General features: G+C 31.2%; 1 protein-coding gene across 2 annotated transcripts in view; it reads right to left on the bottom strand.

Annotated features, from left to right (window-relative positions):
• LOC118186067 (plexin-A2-like) overlaps nucleotides 1–12,360 on the bottom strand; it is a 1,141,010-nt gene extending 1,128,650 nt beyond the window's left edge. For both annotated transcript variants that reach the window (XM_085809149.1, XM_085809147.1), the window contains exon 1: nucleotides 12,281–12,360. The gene's annotated coding sequence lies outside the window, so the exon portion shown is untranslated. The remainder of the gene's footprint in view (nucleotides 1–12,280) is intronic.
• Nucleotides 12,361–12,622: the final 262 nt, after the last annotated feature.

The raw sequence follows: 12,622 nt of genomic DNA on the forward strand, positions 1-12,622 counted from the left end.
AGTAAATATTAGAGAACCTAATAAATAAGCCATAAAAAGTTTAGATACCTGAGAGCAGTAGTTCCTGAGAAAAGGTACATCGAATATAAAAAAAAAAATCACGTTTGGAGAAAAACGCGTTTTTATGTAAAAATCCTCATTGATCAAAGCAGTAGATGACAAATTAAAACAATATTTTTTTTACAGTTCTAAGTTTCATAGAGATTAAAGAATGTTATTTTTAGAAAGATAAAAGTGTAGAAAATTTGAAAATGCAAAAATCTGAAATTAAAATTTTTTGAAGATTTTTTGGGTTCCAACACCCCTTAAAGGTGAACTGCTTAACATTCAAAAATAAGAGTTTTCGTTTTTTAATGAACTATTCTCACAATATTAAGACGAATAAAACCTATTAGAAATACAGTCAATCTTTTTCATTAGAAAATTTAACCGATAAAGCAAATGTTTCTAAGATTTCCCAACTATACCGCTTCCTAGAAATCATTTTTATTATTTTATAGACGTGTTAATTGAATCCCCGTTACCTTCCTTTTTCTCCCTCGGATGTTACTCATTATCCATGCAGATAAGTTTATTAAGCGAGTTTGCTTTTGTGAAGATAGGTGCATCATCGCACGAAAATTAAACGGGCTTCCTGAACTTCTGAGCTCCCGTAGTAATCAGAAAGGGCGAGTGGTTTTGAGAAAGTTTGCTAGCTCTCTGCTATAATGAATTAAGACAATTAACGAGACGTTTGAGATCCCATAAGTAACTTTGTTAGTGGAAGAATGTGCGAACCAGCATTATACTCGCTGCACAAAAATCCAAATTTAGTGCTAATTTAATATAGATTGCATATTTTTTGAATGAATATTCGCACATTAGAATTTTTTTTGTTTGTTACACTCGATGCTACTTTTCATAATTTAGCGCTTTTGTTCTTCAGTATTTTATGTTCAAATAAGTCAGCGCTGTTTAACTTTCTGACTACGTTTATTGCAGATCAAGGGATTTTAATTCAACAAGAAAGAAACAAGCATTTTAGTATTATAATTTGTTGAAATTCTAATTAAATACGAACATAATTTCTTGTTCTTCAACATTAAACTTTCAGTCATATTTACCATACCTGATTTCGAAACATATTTTGATACGTAGTAAGATATTACGTACCTAAATTCTAGTGTTTTCACATTATAGTAAGCGCCTGAATAGGTTTGGAAATCTAATATCCCCCGGTGACAGCATTAACAACATATTAAGGAAAGCTGTAAAACAGAATGACTATATGTTTCATAAAAACGCTTATTATATGCCACTTTCAAATATTTCTCATATTGTTTAAACAGCAAATAATAAAGTTACATAGAAGCGACATAAAAGTCATATATTTTAATGAAGCACTAGAGAAAATAAATTTTTATGTATACAAAGAAAAGCCTTTAATATAATTGAGATTTTTTGTAGCTTTCATAAGAATGTGATAAATGAGTTTAATAAAGTAAAACAGAAGCCGCAAAAATAATTTTAATGATTCGGAATAAATTACGAAGAAATATTTAGCCGACTTAAATTATGACGCGATCGATTTACAGAAGCTATTTTATTTCGAAGACCTGAAAGCACATACGATGCGTAAAAGGCGTGGGAAATGAAAACAATCTTTATAACAATTTTGTTTGTCTACGCGATTTAGCAAACATATACTTTACAGTATAAAATTTCCTCGGGCACTTCTAAGCATGAATTGTAAAACACATCATAGCATTTCGAGCATCTGATGCTTACACAAGAAACAAAACGCTGATCACGGTTCAATAACTTTTGACAATATACCAAATACTTATGACGGTAAGGGAAAAATCTTACATGTTGTTATTTCTTGAATATCATAAATACAAATATGAAACGTTCCAGTCAGATCTGGGAAAGATCGATAAAACTTGGTTTATATGAGATACACATCAGAGATTAAACAAAAGAGCAGAATTTTCTCAATAGTAAAGATTTGAGGAATATATAAATAATTATCCAACTGGTCCTAAAAGTGCTCATTTTTTAACACTGCATGTGTTCTCGCAATAAACAGGTTTCTTCTAACAGCATTTAAGGGGGCTGTATACCTTCGAACACTTTTTTTTAATTTTAAGTATGTGCATTTAATTTTGGCTTTAAAGTTATTAATGAAAAAAGAATGAAAATTCTGAGTTGTTTAATGACCATTAACTTTGTATTATTGGAGTAAAGTAAGAAAACAAGAAAAAAAAACAATATTTACAATAAATTAGGAACGTGTTAAAAAAAGTATAATATATTTTCATATTTTGTAAAATGCAAACCCATCATAATGATAGTCTCAAGGAGGTAGACTATTATTTTTAAGCTAGGAAGTTATGTAAAAATTTTTTAAGCAAGATGTGTAATATAACAAAGAAAAGGCATATTTTCTTATTAAAATGCATGTTTAACACATAATAGCTTTATAAAAAATGCATTTATCAATTAGTAAATAGTGTGTGTCCTTACATGAAGTATTCTAAACATGTATACCAAATTGCATAAGATTTCAATCATAATTTTTAAAGATATTGTATTTCTTGTTACCTTTAAAACACGAAAAATGAAAAACCAGATAAACGCATTTAAAGAATTCAAACACTCGATTACCTACTTTTATTAAGTTTGTAAACTTAAAATTACCCTGATTTATAACTAATGACCTCTTGTTTTTCAAAATTTACATTTTTTTGCCTTCTCGTAGCTTATAAAATTTTTCTCTGCTTTTTAAAGCCAAATCATGGAATGCGTTTTATGTTGTCGATACGGTTAACATCAACCTTTCATACTCGTTTGCAGTGTACTAAACCAATATCTATACCTAATTTACCATATCTATCTATACCTATAAAAATTAATGAATATTACTCAATAATAAATTAAAAAATGTAATGTATCAGCAATGCAAACACAGAATCAAAACACGAGCGAAAATGCGGTAGTGAATTCATAACACACAGCTTGAAAATATGCTAGAACTTTGTTTTGTTGCCATCATAAAAATACTTTTTGGTCTTTAAAATGCAATTAAATAAAGCTTTAAGCCCCGAAAATAAAAGTAAATAACTCTGACACACCCACTTCGGCCTTTTAAATATTTGCGACTTAGCAGTTCCGGTATGATTTTCGAGGACAAGATGTCAAATAAAGTATCAAAACTGCGGTTTAAATGAACGTAGGAACAAAATCCAAACAGTTTTGGAAACGTAAGAAACAAAAAATGGAGTTTTCTGACCAAAATCTCGGTCTCTAAGGTATAATGTTATATTTTCCCTCGCAAAATGCTTCACAACGTGGGTGCTGCTTGTGGCGGGAAACAGATCTCAGATGTAATTACACAAAACCGTTTCTGAGAAATTACGCCGAACGCTATTTTTTATCTTAAAGTGTAGCCAGAGGCATAATTTCTATGTTTGTTGTACTTTGCCAATTTTGCAGGCTATGACTTACATCAAATGATACGAAACTGAGGTGAAAATATTTTAGAATACTTCATTACGCATGAGCGATTTCTCTTAATTGCTTTACTGACCTGACACGGAAATATCCATTCTTGCTGAACAGAAGTAAAGTGACGTATTGCAATCCACATTTGTAACAATGTTAAGAATATTATACGGAGCGTGCATTCCTCGGCCTAGGAAGGTTGTGTTTCTGCATGAAATGTAATAGCAATTTTCCCTTTAATCGAAAATCCGTCTAAGCCATTGATTACTAGCTCAGAGGCGCTATATCCTTTTGCTTTATTTCTACCCATTGCGGAAGAGTCTAGAGTCATTGTATTCTTGTTTATGATTGCAGGAAGTGATCTAGTTTTTATTCGCCAATAACGAATTTAATTCACTGCTTCTTACTCACCTTTGTGGGAGAAATTCTGGTTAACAAATTTAAAATAAATTGATAAATAAAAATTAAAAACCAATTTCTTTTATTTTTACCAATTCCAATTCCAATTTCATTTGAAAGATTGGGAAAAACGTCACTAGAAAATGATTTTAGTGTTTAGGAATACATAATCTCTGTAAACGCGATTTTTTAACTTGAATAATTTTGATCTGATGTAAAATATCAAGCGATACATGCTTAAACTTTTAATACAAACAGTTTCATGTTTAGTGCAACGTATTAATGATAACAGGAATATCGAAAATGGAAAATATAGCAATATTACTAATATTTAAGATATATTGCAGTTATAATGCAACATGCCGCTTATATTTTGCGATAGCATTCAAATGCTGCTGTATATATATTATACATAAGTACCATGTGCATCGATTTTCTCTTTTGAAAATAGTTATTTTTCATCTCAAAGAGTAACAGAAAATTACATTGAAAGGAAAAAGTTGAAATAAACTAATCAAATATTGCAGCATTTTAATTAAAATTTTTAACAGTTCTTGAATGCTTCTCAGATAGTTTCAAAATATTAAGAAGATCAATTTAACACTGTAAGGTGTATTTCAAAACTTCTGCAATCGAGTATCCAAGGAATGTTCACGATATTTCATTTATTTGACCGGTAAGACAACGCCTCAAAGTCATTTGTTCCACGTGAATTAAGGTGAGCGCATGCGCATTTAAAATCTATAGATTTCTGCTGCTTTAGCAACAGATATCGCTTTTATCGAAATTCATGTGAGAGTGTTTAAAACTGCAGAATTTCGATTTTCATTTTAAATAAATTTTGTAATTTAATTTTAAAATACTAAACCAGTCGCGGAAAAGTAAAATAAATACTGGTAGTTTGACCCAAGTTCAAATTCCGATGAACCCTGCATGAGCTTTTTTTCGGATTTCTCCATGCGTAAAATTTGCTTAGAAAGTCCACACGAAGGCATCTCCTCTTAGGCAGGTAGCTCTCTTTTTTCCTGTAGTTAAACAAACCAAGTTTATAGTAATTAAAGTGAAAATGGCACGATGAATAATGATTATTGGAGATTATTGAGAAACCTATTAAGGCAAAAAAATCAGCAATAACGTTCATAAATTTTCAATACTAGTTTCAAAGGTCTGAATATAAAACCTTCTTCAGATGCAGAAGTGAAAATGACGGAGAAGAAGCCTGTAAGCCATTTATTGATAAAATATAAACACAGCTACGACCTGAACTGAGGTACTGAGGGTAAATTCGGATTGGAATTTGGATGAGTTTTATGAATTTGAAACACCTTTGGAAAGTCTAATTCGCCAACGGAAGATGTTTCGTGAATAATTTTGGCTGCAGAAAAATGGAAAATGGGATATTTTTTACCAACAGTATTGGGCAACAGATGATTTGCGTATTTCGTTTTTCCTAATATATGCTTCATGTTCAAGTGGGAAGTTTCAAGGCTGTCGTAGTTTTATAAATGTATGTTAAACCAAAATGGCACTAGAAGTTCATATTCATTCATATCATCATTTCAAGTATACAACTGCTAAATTTATTGATAGAAAAAAGAGGGAACTCGAAAGTTAAGCTTTAGTAAAATGAATGCAATTTTATAGTTAATCAGTGTAAGGAGAGGAATGATTACAGAATACTTATAATGTCCTAAATCAAGACTATTTTTTGTTACGTTGGAATGCGAATTGTGTAACCGCTTAGTCAATAGTACTATGTGAAAAGCCTCCGTCAATGCCAACTGCTTGTAAGTACCGGGTGATCAAAAAGTCAGTATAAATTTGAAAACTTAATAAATCACGGAATAATGTAGATAGAGAGGTAAAAATTGACACACATACTTAGAATGACATGGGGTTTTATTAGAACCAAAAAAAAGTTTAAAAAATGTATGATTCTATGCAGGATGGCGCTCCACCCCATATTGCTAGACGCGTGAAAGATCTCTTGCGCGCGTCGTTTGGTGATGATCGTGTGCTCAGCCGCCACTTTCGTCATGCTTGGCCTCCCAGGTCCCCAGACCTCAGTCCGTGCGATTATTGGCTTTGGGGTTACCTGAAGTCGCAAGTGTATCGTGATCGACCGACATCTCTAGGGATTCTGAAAGACAACATCCGACGCCAATGCCTCACCATAACTCCGGACATGCTTTACAGTGCTGTTCACAACATTATTCCTCGACTACAGCTATTGTTGAGGAATGATGGTGAATATATCGAGCATTTCCTGTAAAGAACATCATCTTTGCTTTGTCTTAATTTGTTATGCTAATTATTGCTTTTCTGATCAGATTATTGCTTTTCTAATAAAACCCCATGTCATTCTAAGTATGTGTGTCAATTTTTACCTCTATATCTACAATATTCCGTGATTTATTAAGTTTTCAAATTTATACTAACTTTTTGATCACCCTGTACTTTAAATCTTGACCAAAACCGACTTAAACGAACAAATCTGAATTGCTCCGAAAACGAGGGAATAAAAAAAAGCTAACTTCTGTAAAGTCAAATGATAGGATTTGAAGCAAGAATTAATGAAATTCATTATTGAGAAACCTTTTATTTAAATCTTTATTACCGTCAAATAAAGCAAAGGTATCAAAACGTCACCACATAGGGAAAATTAATATTTCAAATAAGTTTAATTCATAATAACGCAAACAGATATCAGCAAGATTAGTACTGAGAGGGCTTTCCATGGCCGATATATTGTCTGGTAGTAATACCTATTTTGAAAAACAAAATATGTTTGCTTCAGACAAAGTTGAGCAAGGGAAATTAACTCATCACTTTCGATACAGGATAAATGAAATTCTCTAATTTCTAGACACTTAATGGCACCTTCCACTGTAACACTGATGAACAGCAATTTTACGCAAAAGCAACTGTGATGAGATTTCTGAGAGAATATGTTATAATTTATTTATAAACTTTACTGAATTTTTAGTGGTGTAAATGTTTAGCGATTTTTAGTTTATAAGGTATTTTATCCCTCTTTTTCATCATGCGTTCGTGGTGTAACGGTAACAAACGGTATCCGTGACGTACAGTTTCGAGTCTCGCCAAGATCATTGCTCATTTTCCATGTTTCCTGCTTCAAAAAACCCTATTGACTTTACAAGTTAATGATCCAAACTGCAATCCGACTTCTCTCTCAGCTTGTAAGGAAATTATTTCATAGTAGTTTTTATTTTTTTATCACTAGATGGCTCTAGTAGCTTTTCTTTTCTTTCTCTCTTTTTTCTTTTTTTATGAAGCACTCTTGATCTATACTTTTTATTGTTATCGCGTGAGCATAGGCTTCCTCTTCGTTATTTTCACTTCTGCAGCTGAAGAAGATGGTTCAATATTCAAAACTTCGAAACTAGTACTGTAAACTTACGGAAGTTACCGCTGATTCTTGCTGCCTTACCATCTCAAACAAACCTAAGTTATTAATGCTTTTTTTATACAAGCAAATAATCTTCGATGTAGGAAATGATAGTAAATGAAACCACGTTACTTAGAGCCGTTAATTTATGATTTAGAGTAATTAGTTAAATAAGAGCTTAAGCTTATATTGAATACTACATCTTTATTTTAACATAGACGTACAAAAATGCAACAGTATCAGAAAAATGTTTTAATTTAAAATTTAATAATGAAACTTATTAAATTCACCACTGAAACAACGAATATTATAATTTTATATTTTTGAAACTTAAAATTTAATTTACACCTCCTTGCTTTGCTAAAAGTAATTCAGTCTACTCTACTCATGTAATAGGACAGAAATTATTTCGAAAGAGATAAAATTAATTTCCATTTTTTTGTTGCTATAACTGAAGCAAAATTAAAGTAATATATTATTGAAAAAGATATGACGATGAGATTAATATTAATTATAGAACGAAAACCTTTTGCTTGAAGTGTATTATAGAAGCTATAAATGTATGCTATAAAGAAAATAATATAATGAGGAAAATAATTCGTTACTATTGGGTCAGTCCATAAATTCGTGCGCATTTTTTGGTAAATTTTTAAGTAATATAAAAAACACAATTTAACATTTTAATCAATTATATATTTCCCTTTATTATCTACAATGTCTCACCATCTTACAGGCAGCTTTTTTATGCCATTGCCGTAGAAAGACTATGGTTTTGATGGAAAAAAAAAAAAAAAAAAAAAAAAAAACTTGAAAGTGTATTCATTGTGTACATCCTGTTTAGAATTTAATTCTTTTCCCAGTAAAAAAATTTCTAAGGCACGAAATAAGTGAAAATCACATGGGGCAATATCTGGGGAGTAAGCAGGATGTGTTAATAGCTCCCAATTAAATTCACTAATATTTTGAAGCGTTGTTCAAGACGTACGCGGTCTAGCGTTATCCTGATGATCCTTGATCCTGATGAATCAAGCACTTTCTTGATATTTACAAATCGTGGGCGGTTTTTGATCAATTCTGGGGTTAGACGGCAAAGCTGTTCACTATAAACTTCTGAATTAATTGTTTGATTTGGTTCAAAACGCAAAACGTCCTGAAACTGGGTTTATCATCAATGCTGCTTTTTCCAACTTAAGTTTTTTAAACCATTTCTGGGCAGTCCTTACACTAATAGTGTGTTCACCATGTACACTATTAATTTTTATCGCTGTAAACCTGGCAGATTCACCACACGAAAATAAATGTAGCACAGCACGTTTGTACTGATTATCTATATTCATCTTCTATGGGTACTAAAATGCGTTCGATATTTACGAAAGTTGGTGATGAACTGAACAATATGTTAGTCAAACGATGACAAGTTTCAACAGGTTCAAAATTGTATTGTTTTAGTAAATGCGTCATAGGGAATTCCACGCATACTCTTAATGCGCACGAACTTATGGACTAACCCGATATTTTGGTACATTTCTGAGAGCTAAAGCAACAGTAAATTTTAGTTTACATCGAAAACTATTTTCTTTATTCAGCAAACTAACATTTCTTCGAAAATAATCTTGTTTAAAATCTCAGACAAATAATTTCTATATTTATACAGTTTTCCATGGGTTTATAAACCAATGCATTCAGCTGCCCCCCCAAAATATTCCAAATCAATGCCTTAAAATTCAGTCTACATAGTTTTCATAATGTCCAGTGGGTGAGGCATAAGAAGATTTAAATTCAAGGGAAGTTATCTGTTTGAGACTTAAACCTAAGAGATCTATTAAAATATACGATTTAATTACCGATATATTCTTCTGATACATAACTGAAGTTCCTTGGATTGAATGTATTAACATTTTTGAAACTCTAGTAACATTCACATTGGTTTTACACATTCTATTGTTTTATATTACTATTTATTATAAAAACTTCTTAATTTGTATTGCTATATTTTCCAACTTGGCTACAAGAAGAGTAACTTGTTTTTTTTATCTCTCTGTACGATACAGGATATTTCGATACAGGAGAAATTAAATTCTCTAATTTCTAGACACTTAATGGCACCTTCCACTGTAACATTACTGAACAGCAAAAAGATGTCCTCTGTCACTGTCAAACCTGTCACCGGAATACAAATTAAAGTGTTTCATTCGAAAGAGAAATATATTACATGTTATTGACATCGAGATAAATACCTTTTCTTGTTGAACTCTGTTCCGTACTGAATCGGTTACACTGAAACTATGAATACTACTTTTTAATACTCGTTGGTTAAATAGTGTCTTTAATTTCTCATATGAAGAAGGAATTATTATTTATACAGGAATGAAATTAATCAAACTGTTACTTTGTGTTTTCTACTTTACTTGTACGATTTATCTCCTTTTTAACGTAATTACGTTGACGTACTAGCACGAGAACTGCAAAACAAACTTCAGCTAGAATAGTGCTAACAAAATCATTATAATCCATTTCACCACTTTGTTGTAAAGCGTTTCAGCTGATTCTTTAGACTCGATACACTTTCCGAATAAAATAATGAGTTTTTTTAAACTTGTGTCATACTTTTCAATTTTTGGCTTAAAGTATATCATCTTAAAGTATCTGATACTGGTATTAATTAAATATGTCGCAAGTTTACATGTTTAAAAATGTATTTTAATTATGCTTCGCTTGAAGAATTAGCCTAGCACACCTGTCTGTATGTTAAACCAACCACCTTATGTACTTTAAAATAATTAATGACACTACGCAGACGTGAATGAATAAATGCAAAAGTTAATATTTTTATTGAGAATATAATTTTTCTTGTTTTAGATTTAAGTGAAGATCATAAACTTCTTTCCCCAAACGCTTGTTAATTAAGGAAAAGAAGATTTTATTATTTTGCCTAATAGTTAGACAATGGGTTTTTAGCTTATGTAATTTTTTTACTGTCTTGTTTCAGAAATACCATAATGAAAAATTAATTTCAAGAGCATTTAAGAAGTTACGCAAATAGGGTTCGTTTGAAAAAAATAAAAAAGAACGAAAATAGCTTTATATTTGTGTAGGCAGCTCTCACTCTTCTCAAATGAGCAACTATAACGGTACTTTGGGGGCTTGCCAAATGGCACTATTTAACCACCGAATTTTTTCGTATTGCCGATTTTTGGATGAATTATAAAATCCCGTTGGGGTAAATTTGTTTTAAATTAGTATTATAATTGTATAGGCTACTCTTACGTTTTTTAAAGGAGCATCTGCAACGGTATTTTGAGGGCTTGCCAAATGGCAGTATTTCATCTCCTCCGTACCCGTTACTGACATCCAAATCATTTTAATTCTTGTTGGAGTAAACTTTGTTTGAAATTAAATTTTTGGACTGAATTATTCAACGAAATTTGAAAAAATATGTTTGATGTTACCCAAGCAATTGGAAATATAATTCTATAAGCCACAACAAATAGAACAAATATTAAATTTATATTTATGTTTCACATTTTAATCAACCATAGTTTAAAAATAATGCAATCTGGGCTAAGTGTCTGCGGCGATGATAATAAAAACCAATCTATTGTAATTTAAAACTATTTATTCAATCAAATAAATTTTATATCAGATGTATCGGAATTTGCTGAATATAAGTAAATTTAAAACTTCTTATATTTCGTTGAGTGTTAGGACGCCTTAAATGATTGTATTATGATTTGGTTTCTTTTATGTGAAAAAGATACGCGGCATTACGATCGCATTTTATGAACACTTTACCTTGAAGGCCGTTTACGTGAATCTGGTTTCATATGAACATGCTTAATATCCATGTAACTGGAAACATAATCTTCATCAAAGTTGAATTTATAAATGCACTTCTTTCGTTTGATTCTTCCAATGTATGTTTCGTATTTGTAAGATTAACTTAAAACGAGAATATTTGTGTGTAAGATTTCTCTACAGATTTAATCAAATGAAAATTTTCAAATTCACCGCATTTGCTGTTAGTGATAAAATTTGAATAAAAATAACAAACCACATATCTGAAACAGAATATGGTTTTTCAAATACAAATTATATATTTTTTATACCGGATAGATCAGCATATTGCTTTAAAATGTGTTTTTTGTTTAAAAACAAATTATCTGAAAATTTTGCAACTTCTAGCGAACAATTAAACTTTCACGTCCTTTAAAGTATATATATGATATTACATAAGAATTATTATGTAAAGAATTTAATATTGAATTGTGAACGAACATAGCCTAATTTAGGTGTTCTTATTTAGTGATTCGCTTAACTTAGAGCACATTATGGTAAGTATGGTAATTTGCCTGAGCGCCTCTCTTCCGTTGAAGTCCAATGTATTTAATTTTTTCCCTGCTAACTGTCACATAAATGTTTAGATTTTATTTATATTTGATAGAAATATTTTTTCTTTGTATGTTATCCTTCTCATCACTATAATTTAAAAGTCAAATGTGAAAATACTCTTTTATAGTCAGAAATGCTCGAGGAAAAATCTTGACACTGATTTAAAGCAAAATCGAATTTAATGAAAGCAAAACAAATTGCAATGAAAATATTATAATTATTATCCTGTTTTTTATTGTAGAAAATTCCTTGTCATATATTTTAAAGGAAATAGCTGTTTTAACGAGAAACTGTGATGTAACGAGCGCTTTTACTTTTTGGGGAGCGTGCCATCATCTACAGTGATCGAAGAAGAATCTGGTTATGAGGTAAGTACGCTATATTCATGGAACTATGTGGACAAGTTATTTGTTTTACCAGAAATAAATATCTATGTGAAGAATAATATGGATTGATATCTAGGTATTGCATTAAAGGGGAAAAACGAAATAAATCGTTTTCACCAAATATACTCATAACTGAGTATGAAAACCGTGTGCATAAATATCGAAAAATTACGGGACTGTCTTTTATAAAAAAGACAATTCTAATCCGACTTACCTTTCGAGCCAGTTCATACGGGAATGGAAGATCGCATGAAAACTGCCCCTTCGAACAGATGAAGGAAAGACAAATGCTGCCGCTCACCAACGGGCCCCCTTAGACGGTCCCCCCATTTCCTATCGAGCGTTATCTAGTGTGGCGCCGCCTGGTGCTTTTCGAAGGTAGTACATTGATCTGGATAGAGGCCAGTACTTCCGAATCTCACAAATGAGAACTCACGTGACTGGAACTTTTTCGTTTGGTTAAAAAAAGGAATTGAAGGGTTGGGGTTTTGTTAAAAACTCAAGGGAGTGGCGTTAGGCGTTTTTGTTTGATTTTTTTTTCTTTTACGGTATATTA

The sequence above is a fragment of the Stegodyphus dumicola genome, chromosome X2 (genome assembly GCF_044657685.1).
Source record: "Stegodyphus dumicola isolate Sdum_Otavi_A_Nest chromosome X2, ASM4465768v1".
Classification (NCBI taxonomy): Eukaryota; Metazoa; Arthropoda; class Arachnida; order Araneae; family Eresidae; genus Stegodyphus; species Stegodyphus dumicola.